We start from the raw sequence: 12,222 nt of genomic DNA on the forward strand, positions 1-12,222 counted from the left end.
CAGATCCCAGCGGTGGCACGAATTGGCTGTGTGACCCAGGACAAAACCATTTCTTGTGTCAACTTCGACTTTCTTTCTTCTAAAATGGTACCGTAGTTGTTGATGGATTCTGACTCCAAAGGCCCTAGAGGCCGTTATCACCTCCCTCCCAGACCCAGGCTCAGAGAAGCACCAGCACCCCTGGGAACCAGGTGGTCCTCTGCGGCAGAGGCTGTCCCGCGCAGTGTAGGGCCCTTAAAATTCCCCTGGCCTCTGGGCACTAGATATCAAGGGGCATTTTGCTCCCATCCCCCTGGAGAATCACTGCACTAGAGGAATTCCTCTGGGGCTGCCCCTCTCCTGGGCCTCGGTTTCCCCACCTGTCAGTAAGTGGCTTGTCCCAAATGATGGAGAGTCACTGGGTTTTGCAAAGCAAGTTCCCCAGGCTCCAGATGTTACGGTGACAACCGGCCAAGTCCTACGTGGTGGGCTTGGACGGCAGGAGAAAGGACGGTGAGGCCTGCACCAGATGGAGGCCTGCAGAGCCCCCGCCCCTGCATCTTCCTGTTGGCTGCCATGTTTCCCCAGTTGCTCTGGAGGGGACAGGAGAGTCTCTTGAATATTAATGAACTTATAAGTGAGTTCATGGTTGGCAGTGATCTGATTCCTGGGGCCTGCGCTGGCCTCAGCTCCCCCAAGTGACTTCTTAGCCCTGGCTTCATGTTTCTGAGGCAACTTGTCCTGGTTTTCTTGAAAGCTGATCTTTCTGTGTCTTGATTTTGCAAAGAAAATGGCAGATTTTTCCTCTGTCTTTGCATCCCTAGCTGTGGGTCTGCCAAATGTAGGAAGAGTCCATGTTGTGGGCTCTTGACATTTGAACCCTGGAATCAAATAAAACACTGTTTCTGAAGCCAGGCTTGTTGGTGCAAGCCTGTAACCCCAGCACTAAGGAGGCTGAGTCAGGAGGATCGCTGTGAGTTTGAGATCAGCCTGGGCTACATAGTGAGCTGCAGGTCAGTCTCACTACATAGTGAGACCCTGTCTCAAACAACCAAAAGAAAAAAAAATAGGTTTCTGATTAAGTCCCAGCCATAGCTGTACCGGGTATTGACCTCGTGCTGGTCACCTGCTTCTCTGAGCCTCAGTTTCCTCATCCATGTAAAGCCTGAGGGAGTAAATGGAGTAATGGAGAACACGCCATTCTCATGGGGTTGGGGTTGGAATTACATGAATTAATAAATATAAAACACTTAAACATTCAGCATGGAATAGATACTCTGGTTTTATTATCAGTGGTTACAGATGATGGTTGAGAAGTCACATGACATTACTATCTCCAATGTTTTGTCGACTGCTCAGTGTTACATGCAGGAGTAAATAATTCGAAGATGTTATCAGCGTTATTCGTGTCACTTTGCCAGCCTTCCAGAGCAGAACAGCTGGTACAGTGTGTCGCTATCCCAGTCCATCAGCAAGAGGTGTGGTTTGCTGTGACTTCAGCCTCGGAGACAGATCTAAACAGGGACGATCGCTGGGGAAGGGAGCGCATTGGTTCAGGTTGATTTAAAGCTTCACCCTGGAAAATCCGCCCCTCGGAACTGGGCTCAGGGAAAGAGCCCCAGTGGAGATCAGCTGGACTCCAGAATCTGAAGGTTTAGAATGCAGCTCAGCGCGTGTGACTGTGAACAGAGGCAGACGCTCCCCACGGGCTGAGACACAGTTGGGTGGAGTTCATCACGCGCGTTATTTCAGTAAATCCCCACACCTCCGCGGTGGGGGGTGGGGGGCTGTTGCTAACCCCTTACTGTGAGTAGGAAATGGAGTCTCCAAAAGATTAAATCTCATGCCAGGAACCTCGCAGTGGGCTTCTCAGATCCCTGACCGCCACGGGTGAGTGAGTGCACGGCAGGTGAGGGCCTGAGCCGGCCCTGGGAGGAGGCTCTGTCACGTGCAAGGGGAGTCGAGGAGCCCGGAGGCAGCCATGACGTCCTGCACTCGGGGCGATGACGACCACACTAGCAACCGTGCAGGGCACTGTGCAAAATGCTTTACGTGCATTATGACGCCCATTTCACAGACAAGAAAGTCAAAGTGAGTCATCCTCAGGAATGTTTGCGGTCATCAGTGGAGCAGGGAGTTGGACCTAAGCGGTCTGGCTCCAGAGCTGTGCTGGTTACCATGGCTGCATGGAAATCCACCCATGGAGTGAGAGACTAAGAAAGTTAATATGCTACGAATTGTGTGGGCCAAGAGACTGGACAGGGCTGGAAGAGCTCTCTGTTCCCCTGTGTCTGAAATCTCAGCTGGGAGGTGCATAAGGCCAAGACCTGGGCTGCCAGACAGAAACGTTCGCTTCCAAGACAGTGACCTCCCTCATCTAACGTGGGCCGCCTGACTCCAGCACTGAGTCGGCTGGGACCTCCAGTCAAGCACCTGCCAATGCTTTCTCCTTGTGATCTGGACTTCTTAGAGCGTGAAAGCCAGGTTCTAAGCAGGAGGTTTCCAATCAAGCCAACGAGAAACTGCAGGCCTTGTATGAGCCAGGCTTGTGACTCATATGAAGTCATCTGTCCTCCACTGGTCAGAGCAGTCACAAAACTGCCCAGGTACGAGGGGCTGCGAAGATGATCTCTGCTGGGCTCCAAACCGTAAGACAAATCGTTGCCCTTGACTACATCCCAGTTAGTTCGGGGAAGACAGTGATGTGGAGGATTACAGGGCTGGGGTGCAGCTTGGCGGTGGAGAGTTTGCCTAGCATATGTAAGACCATGGCACCTAAAAAACCGAAACATTATGGTGCAGCGTGCCTGGTGCTCCTGAGGCCTCAGGAGCGCTGGTGCATGGAGCTCATTGTGGGAACAGGCGACAATGACACCCTCAGCCTAAGCGTTCTTTCCCACAGCTGGCCGTGCTGAGTTCTGGGGTGACCCAGCCTCTCAGCTGGGGTGGGCGGAACATTCCTGTGATAAGCGGGGTGTTTCCCGTGGTTCCAGAAAAGCCAGCAAAGTGACTCATCCGATAACCTCCCGGCAAACCGCCCCCTTGTCAAAACTGGTAGATGCGAAGAAGGTGGTAGCCAATGCCATCGTGTGAAGCGCAGGCTCAGAGGGGCAGAGCCTCTTTGCAAAGCTCTGAAAAAGTCTCTGAAGCTCTTAAGGAAGGGGACCTAGAGGGCAGGAACCCAATGCCGCACCATCGGTGCCATCTTGCCTTGATCTTCCATTTGTTTCCTTCTTCGTCCCCAGTGTTTATCCTGCACCCCGAGGGTGCCCTGGGGCACAGAGCAGAGCAGGTGTCTGCCTTTAGGAGCTGTAACGATTTCAGGGCACTGCAGGGTGGTTCTAGGTTTTAGGCCCTGGAGCCAGATCACCCAGAATCCAGTTCTCTTCCCATTTTGCCGGCTCAGAACTTGTTTCTTCATCGTTATGCTGGGGACAGTAATAGTATCTTTGGCACATATCTGTCTAAGTGAGATTTGGTTTGCAAATGCAGCTGCTGCAAGTGAGAGTGACGGCAACCTCCGCCTCCCCTCCGGGCCTTCTAAGCTCCTCTGGGGTGAGGTCCACACTGCCCCTCTTGCACGGCTCTCAGGGCCCTCTGAGCAGCATGTGGAGCTGGTGCAGTATAAATACCTGTTGAACATTTAGGGCTGAACAGCTCTGGACTTGCAGCGAGAGGCCCTCCCTTCCAGCTCCTCGCCCGCAGCAAACCTGCAATCTCCCTTAGCCTCAGCATCTTCCTCTTCGTAAGGGGACTGATCCATCTGAGGGCTGCGAGGACATGAAATCATGCATGAAAAACGCCTTGTGTGGGGCGACGCCCACTGTCGGCTTGGACGAGTGAGGGCTGCTGGTGGACTCAACACTTCCCCAGTCCAGAGCTTGCCCCGCAGGGTGAACGCACTTTGTTTGAAGCAGAGTGCTGTGACTTCAGCCTCGGAGACAGCCGAGATCCTAACAGGAACGATCGCTGAGGGAACGGAGCTCATTGGCTCAGGTTGGTTTAAAGCCTCTCTCTGTTTCTCTGAAAAATCATCCCACAGAACTGGGCTCAGGGAAAGAGCCCCAGTGGAGATCAGCTGGGCTCCAGAATCTGAAGGTTTAGAACGAAGCTCGGTATGTGTGGCTGTGACCAGAGGCAGACGCTCCCCACGGGCTGCGCATGGCTAAGACACAGCTGGGTGGAGTGAGTCCGTCGTGTGTCACAGGCTGGTGCCTTTTTGAAGGTCTTCTGGAGCAGAGCGCCTCAGACTTACCGTGTACGACAGCCACCTGGGGATCCTGCACCAGATGCAAAAGCTATGATTCCGTCACTCTGGAGGGGGCCCCGGATTCTGCCTTCTGGCCGGCTCAGATGTGAGCCACGTCACCGGTTTGGAGACCACCCTGGTAGGGAGCCGAAGGCTGGCCCATCCTCTCGCCTCACCCTGAAACGCTGTTCAGAGCTGAGCAGAGAATGCTGCGCTCTGAGAGCTGTCACAGGAGGAATCTGTTTCCCAGAGCTCCCCGCGGGTGGGGGAGTGCGCACATCCGCAGTCGGCAGGGACAGACCGGCAAGGAGCACCAAACTCCATTTAGTGCGCAACCTGAGGCAGTGCTCACCCAGGGAGCCGGCCAGGGAAGGAGGGCGCTGCTGTCCCCAGCAGACGCCGGGAGGGAGCCGTTATCGACCAGTATCCAGCCGTTCGGGGAGTCCTCTCTGCAAAACATTTGAACAAGAAATCAAGGATCAACAAAAACAGCATTGCCTCCAGTTCCCCCTCATCAACCTTGCAATGAGGATATAATCGTGGCCTCCTCACTCGCGTGAGCCAGGAGGCTGCGGAAAGACAGCCCTTCCGGTCTACGGCCCCTCTGTCCCACCCACGCCGCTTCCTCCCGGCCCGGAGAGCCAGGCGCCTCTGCCCGTGGGCCTTTGCCCCCCTGGGCTTCTTGCTCACCAAAAATGCTCGTTCCCTTCTCTCTCCCGCTGCCTTCAACACCCGCCCTCATTTAGGGGCCCCTTCGAGTGACCCCGCTGCCCCCAGGAAGGGTCCTCTGCTTCCTGCCGTCTAAGCCCAAGTCCCCCACACTCTCCCACGGATAGCTCCCTTCACAGAGGGGATCAAGCCGCAGTCCTGCGCGTGTGCACTTCGCTGCTTGTTTCCTGCCTGCCCGCCACACTAGCAGGCTGCGCGTTGTGTCTATTTTTCCCTGCTCTGGGCCCAGGGCTCAGCCCTTTGCCCTGGCAGTGCTCAAGGGTCCCCTCGCAGAGCGCAGCACCCTCAGCCATTTTTCTTGCCACGCTTTGCCACGCAGAATGCCCACCGGGCACTGGGGAACACGGAGTCTCTCAGCTGCAGGGCCTGGAGATCAGGGCCAGCTAGTGTGGAGATGAGTACGTGTGCTTACACTTAGCGTGTGGCTGGGTGTGGTGGTGCACACCTGTCATCCTAGCTCTCGGGAGGCTGAAGCAGGGGGGTTGCCACAGACTCAAGACCGACCTGAACTGGATTGTGAGACCCTGCCTCAAAACACCAAATACAAAAAGCAAGAAGCCCAGGTGCATGTGAGTGGTTGGGTGTATTTATTTATTTAAGACGGGGACTTTGTTTAGTAATATTAAGTATTAGGACAGGCACTTTGCTTGGTGCACTTTGGAATCCCCAACCTTAGGAGCGTGTCGGGTTCCTAAAAAGGGCTGGATTTGCACTATCACGGCCCACTGCCCGCAGAGGCGAGGCTCGAGATTGTTTACTTATTGCAATTAGCATAATGCTAGGTACTTGTAGGTGATCGGTTACTGCTCGTCCCTGTTTCTCCTCTTTCCGTGTTTCCTCGCCCTCCTTAACTACCAAAGACCCTTTAAACAATTATTTTACCCTTCACGAACCCAGTGTTTAAGAAAGACTTTGCCCCTGACGTGACTGGTGGCAGACTCTCTTCCTCCGTGCAGTCAGTGACGATGATGGGTGCAGTGGTCAGTGTGCCCCAAGACATTCCGGGGCCCCACCACAGGCCCAGATACCCACACAGTGCGGCCGGCTGCCAAGGAGGCCTCTGCGCTCCGGCCCTCGTCCCCACTGAGCTGGTAAAACTCCAGCCCCAAGCGAAGACACTTGCCCTTTCCAGTCCCTCTGCCTGTGTAGATGAACACAGGAGAAGTATTTATCAGAAGGAAGTAGTACCGATTTCCACCGGCGCCTTCTAAACTCGTGGAGGACGCAGCCCCTCCCTGACCCTTCCCCACCTCGAGGCTGCCATGAGGGACCCCAGTCTGGGGACCGTGGGCCCACAGTGTTCCCTAAGCCTCCGTGATCAAGAGGAGCCCCAAGGAGGCATTTTTCAGGGTGTAGCGCTCGGTCACTTCTCTCCTCTGCTCCCAGGAGCGAGCTTTCGGGCCTAATTGGAATGAAATGTATTGTTTCCGCCTGATTTCCTCTGTGCCCTGAATGCACTTTAGGGTCGGGATGGACTGACTTCTGCTGACCCTCTCCCTGTCCTTAGTTTCATCGCACTGTGCGTGAGTCTCTTTTCTGTACCGAAGGGAGTAAAGGCGCCTCACTGGCACTGGCCATAAAGAAAAAGGAAAGAAAAGCCACAGCGAATGACAGTGGCACCAGTGAGCCTGGCTGGGGACGGATGAGGACGGACGGGGAGCACAGTGTGGCACCCCATGGAGCAGTGGGTCGACCTCCAGCCCCGCGAGCGCCACCTCTCGAGCCCCAGGGGCTTCTCCGGCCTGTGCAGGCTCTCGGGGCCTTGGCCTCCACTTGCAGCCTGCTCCCCGCTGTCTCTGCCTGGTTGCCAGCCCCAGGGTCACAGTTGGAGTCCTCACCCCATCCTCCTGGACCCTCTGTTCAGGGAGCAACTCCAAAGGCCCAAGGCAGGGGAGTGGAAGCAGGGGACCCTGGAAGTCAGGAACGGGGTGCCCCGCCATCCCCCAGTGCTTATTATCTTCAAAGCACTTTCTAGCTGCCGAGTGAGTCATCCTCTGTTCGTGCACAGGAGCGGGTGATTCTAACCTGATTTAACCCGTCAGTTGTGGCTGTCTGCGTCGCTCATTAACTCAGCCACTCCCCGTGATCCCCGAAAACCACTGTCCTGTGGCAAAAATCGCATGATGTGTCAGTCAGGGTGGGACCGGAACCGCCACAGTAACAGAAGGCCCCAGAGCCTCCGTAGCTTTCAACAAGGGAGATTTACTGTCACTCCGTCCCATGCCTGTGCAGCGCAGTGATGGCTCTGTTCAGTGTCATCTGCATCCAGGACCCAGGACGATGGGCAGGCAGCCTCTCTCTGGGGTGCTGCTGGGGAGAAGGGAACAGGTGAATTACAGGCGGATCCAAGTAAGCGACTGCACCCCTGAAGGATCTTCTCGTTTCGTTGACCAGAGGAGGTCCCGCGACAAACCTGCCACGGGAGGGAATATCACCCTCCCCCAGGCAGCAGGGGCGAACACGTCTGAAAAACAAGTCTGGTGCTGCTGTGGTGTGGGTGTGTCACCTCCAAAACTGAGGTGCTGCCAGGGCGACGGGGGTGCCGCGGAGGTAAGGCTCCTCCCCTGTGGTTAAAGTGGCTGTGGGGACGAGGCCGGGACCCCGCTGCAGGGGCCGGTTCTCTCTGATCTTCCGCCTTCAGCCTCGTGAGGACGCAAGAAGGACCAGACTCTCGGGTCGCTCTTGATGGTGGCACCTTGACCTTGAGCTTCCCAGAGTGTAAAATGCTGAGAAATTTCCCAGCCTCGGGTAGTCGGATAGCAACACAAAGACAATCATGATGGCCTTAGACTTGATAACTGTGAAAGCAAACAAGCAAGCAAACCCAAAAGTTTAGAAATTCCGATGTATTCACTTAGTGCAATAATAGCACAAACCGTGAGGTGTTTGTTTATGTTGGGTTATGGGTGTTTGTGTTATGATTATGTTTTATGACTTACATGTAGGCTATACATTATAGATATATGGGAGGCTAAACAAAGCGAATAGATATATATGCATCAAATATGACACAAGAATTTATTTACAAAATAAAGACTGCGAACTTTGACAACAGATCTGGTTCAAAGCCCAGCTCTGTCCCTACTGACCTTGAGACTTGGGCTCTGCTGACCCCATCTGCTCCATGGGCATGGTCATGGGGGGGGAGTCCCTTGAGTTCACCCTGAGGCCCCTCAGAGTGGCTGGAAGGACCCCAGAGGATGGACAGTCGGTGAGATGGAAGCTGGTCAGGAGCTTGTCTAGGGTCCTGCCCGCTCCCAGCTCTCAGATGGGCACAGCCCGGGATGGATTAGTCCCGCCTAATTGGTGCCCAAAGCCAAGGAACCGCCTACAGGCTCAGGCCCCAGGGCCAGACAGGACGTCCTTGACCTCCCACCCAAGTGGAGAGATGTCCTGTCCTGATCCAGGCACCGGGAGATGAATCCTGGTGTCTGAAGCCAGCAGGGGGCAGCTGGGGAGCATGGAGTGGGCTGGGTTAGGGGAGCAGGTCAGGGCTGAGATGCAAGTGCCTTGCCCTGACCCTGCAGCCCTCCTGAAAGTCACTGCAGACAGTTGATGTCCCTGCCTGTGGCTTCTGGGTCTCTGTGCCTGAGGACAAGTCACATGTTGAGCCCGCCACTTGGAGAAGCCAGTGGTGACAGAGAGAATGCCTCCGGAGCAGCCTCGGGCCATGGGCAGTGAACACTTCGGCTCTCCCCCGCTCCACGGAGACAGCCTCCCCGATCACCTTGCCAGCAGTGACCTCTCCCTCACCCACCCTCCTTGACAGACCCCCCATGCTTCCCAGTACCAAATCCCAAATACTTGTCTCAGGGTCTACTCTGCAAGGGATCCCCAAACTAAGACAGCTTCCTGGGCTGGTGCTTGCCTAGAGGGTACTTGACACTGATGGTCCCCTAGGACAGAATTTCCCCCATGGGACAGCTCTCATTCTGCAGGGTCTGCCTACCTGCCTCTCCTCCTGCCTTAGTTCGAACCCAGATTTCTCCTGTACCACAGAGGGATAAACTGCAGCTCATCAACCAAACCCAGCCCAGTGCGCATTTTTACTCACCCTGCCAACCAAAACTGTATACATTTCTCAGTGGTTAAAAGAATAATAATATTTCGTGGCATGCACAATGTGTGCAGAATTCAAACCAGTGGCCATAAATAAAGTTTTATTGGGATGAGCCATGTCCCTTCATGTACAGGCTGCCTGGGGCTCTTCGAGGACTGCAGTAGCTGAGCTGAACAGCTGGGACAGAGAAGACACAGCCTTCTGTGCTCAGTGTCTGTGCTGTCTTCCCTGACGCAAGCTTTTCAACCTCTTTCCTAACACAGTAAAATTGACCACTCTCACAGGATCACAGCCACATTGGGAAAAAGAGGTACCTTGTCTGCTCAAGTCACAGATACTCCTCTTTAGGAGTTGTCTGGAGCTGTGTTTGGTCTCCCTGCTGGAAAGAGTTAGGTAGAAGCCCACGCTTTAGAATCCAAGCCCAGCGGGAGAAGCTTCCAGCAGGTTGCCATGGGAACCCCGAGGGGACTTCCAGAACTTGCCTACCGATCTCCTTTCCCAGCTCTGCAAGTTTGGGTTTGGGTAAGCGAATCCAGCTTGGTCAGCTGGAATGTTCTGGAAACAGGCTGATGTGGGCAGTTGAAATTCCCCTTTAATGGAAGATTGAGCACAAAATGCTTCCTGGCTCTTCCTTGGGGAAAGAGCTTTTGCTTACACGCAGAGCCCATTTTCCTGATGGAGAATTCTGTCCTGAAAATGCCATGGAATCTCCCAGAATTGCCTCCTGGACGCTTGTCCCCACAGGTGGGACATCGTCCTGCAGCAAAGTGTAGGGACACAGCGCAGACTCTGACACTCATGACACGCTCTCCAACGTGACATTTTCAGTTTCTGATACCAAGTGTGAATCTTTTGTTCCCTCTGCCTGCCTTCCAGCAGAAGCACAGAGCGCTCTCTAAGCAGCCTGCGGGTCAGCACTGCAAAGGGTCTGAGTGGGTGACACTGGGCCTTGCGGGGTGAGACCTTCGGACCCCACAGCAGGCACTGGTGGACTCGGGACAGGTGCCTGGGAATCTGTTCTGACTCCCTCATACCTCTCGGTGTATGCAGATTAGAAACCACCGGGTTAAATTGTGTGCATGAACATGGGAAATATCCGTGGAATACTATTAATGTTGAAAAAGGTAAAATAGCTATCCTAACGGATACCCAGAAAAGTCCATGTTGTTCTAGGTTTCTCTTAGGAAAGAAAGAAAAAGGAGTTAAATTTTATAAATGATTATACCTTTTTATTTTTACTTTTCCAACTTGTTTAAATTTTATGCAGTGAGCAAGTATTTCTTTGCCCATGAGAAAACAGCCTCTGAAGTGATTTCTATGCTGGGGTCTCAGGGAGTGGGACTGTGGCTGGGCTCGCGGTGTCTGTGCCCTTGGATCCGGCCCTGCCTGCCGGCTCGAGGTGGAGCTGCGGTGAGGCGTCAGGAGACAGTGACATCTGCCCCAGCCCTCCCTGCCCACGTCCGCCTGTGCCCTCCGTTTCCCGTGCAGGGTCTGGGAGCTGTCCAGATCCCTCGGGGGCACAGCCGAAGCGGAGTCCGGGTCTCAGCCGGGGAGCCCAGCCTAGCACCTGCAGTGAGCACTGATCTCCTGGAACTGCGGGGAGGAAACGCTCCTGACAAGTGAGGGCTCAGTCCCTGCCCAGGGCTCCCCTCAGGCCAGCCAGGCCCTTGGATGCCCCGATGTCCTCTCTGCACTGTCTTTGTGGGGAAAACAGACATCCGACTCGCAGAGGCCTGGCAGACCCTGCCCCAGGCCCTGGATCACCTGGCAGCCTGTAATCTGGGTCTAGTTCCCCAAACAGCTTCTGAAAGGCCCTCTCTCCCTGACCCTTCCACCACCAGGCCACAGGGGTCTCCTGCAGGCCCAGCCGACCGAGGGGCTGTGCCCGGGCCAAACCACGTGACTCACCTTGTATCGCCAGCACCCACACCCCAAAAAAGCTTCTGGACAGAAGGAGGAAAGGAGGGAGGGAGGGGAAGAAGGGACCTCCCAAGATTATCCCTCATGTTCCTTCCACAGACATTAGTGAGCACTTACTATGCGCCAGAATCCGCTCTGGGTGGAAGGGTTTAATGACGAAGTTGGAGCTGGGCCCGCTTTCATGAGCTCGCAGTCTACAGGAAGAAGCCGCAATAAGCAAATGATAATTTTTAAAAAAAGAAGAAAAAACAGAGCTGGTCTCTGATAAGAGCTGCACAGGAGAGGCAGAAGGGCCTGGTGTCTGATCAGGGAAGGGGCCGGAGCTTCCCTGGAGAAGCAAAACCCTCACTGAGCACCAAAGGTTGAGGGAGAGGAAGGGCGCACACTGACACCCCCACCCTCCCTTCCGCCTCGCTGACCTTAACTGACCCCCGATCCCTCCTGCTGCCTTTCCTGCCAGGGTGGGCAGGGAGCTGGGAAGGTACAGACCTGAAAAATTCCCTCCCTGCAGTGTCCAACATCAAAACCTGACACCCAGAAGCTAAAAGGGGTCAAAAGTCAAAGCAGGCAGAACTGCTTGATGCCCCCCAGCCTGTGTTTAGCATGCAGAGGAGCTGGAACAATCCCAGATACAGAAACCTCAGCCCGAGCGACAAGCCGGCTCTCGGTCTCCTCCGAAGCCGCGACACCAACCCCACTCACTGTGCGCAGAGGAAAGACACATCTGAAATGTTGATGTGGCAGCCGGAGCCCTGCCCCACACCCAGCCACAAAGGGAGGCGCTAAATAGTTCATCCGTGCCAATGGCCTTCTCCTGCAGGTTCAGCTCCGTGTCCCTAGGGCACAGGGCGCTGCCCCTCACCCTGAGCTTCAGCATCAGGAGAACCGGACTGGGAGCCTCTGGCCACAGCCTCCACCTCCCCGCCCCGCCGACAGACCCTTCAGCTGTGCCTCAGTCCCTGTTCTTGTACTTCTCAGAAACCTCTCTCCCCATGTCACCCCTAACCAGCAGCGCAGGGCCAAGAAAATGTCTTCATCGCTTTGTACCTGTTTCCAAAATGGGGAAACCATCTTCACCTGTCCTGTCTGAGGTCTCTGGGAAGGCTGCACTGTCAGGGATGGTCAGGGTGCAGGGCGTCCCAGGGTGAAGGGGCGTCCCAGGGCGAAGGGCGTCCCAGGGGACAGAAGACTGGCCTTTGCACGTGAGCCAAGGTGGCCCTCACTGTCCTAGCCCAGCTCCTCCTGCTCACCTCCCACCCGAGTTAGAGGTACCACTTCGGCCTGC

General features: G+C 55.2%; 1 long non-coding RNA gene across 2 annotated transcripts; it reads right to left on the bottom strand.

Annotated features, from left to right (window-relative positions):
- Positions 1-6,810: 6,810 nt before the first annotated feature.
- On the bottom strand, positions 6,811-11,908 carry LOC104852825. Of its 2 annotated transcripts, none has more exons than XR_777594.3 (3): positions 11,640-11,908; positions 11,055-11,131; positions 6,811-7,267 (listed from the first exon to the last, which is right to left on the bottom strand). It is a non-coding gene; the product is annotated as an uncharacterized LOC104852825 (long non-coding RNA). The 2 variants fall into 2 exon arrangements; XR_777595.3 differs by having other exon boundaries at positions 11,577-11,655.
- Between the last annotated feature and the right edge of the window lie 314 nt (positions 11,909-12,222).

Source organism: Fukomys damarensis, unplaced genomic scaffold (assembly GCF_012274545.1).
Source record: "Fukomys damarensis isolate Sample0158 unplaced genomic scaffold, DMR_v1.0_HiC HiC_scaffold_23, whole genome shotgun sequence".
NCBI lineage: Eukaryota > Metazoa > Chordata > Mammalia > Rodentia > Bathyergidae > Fukomys > Fukomys damarensis.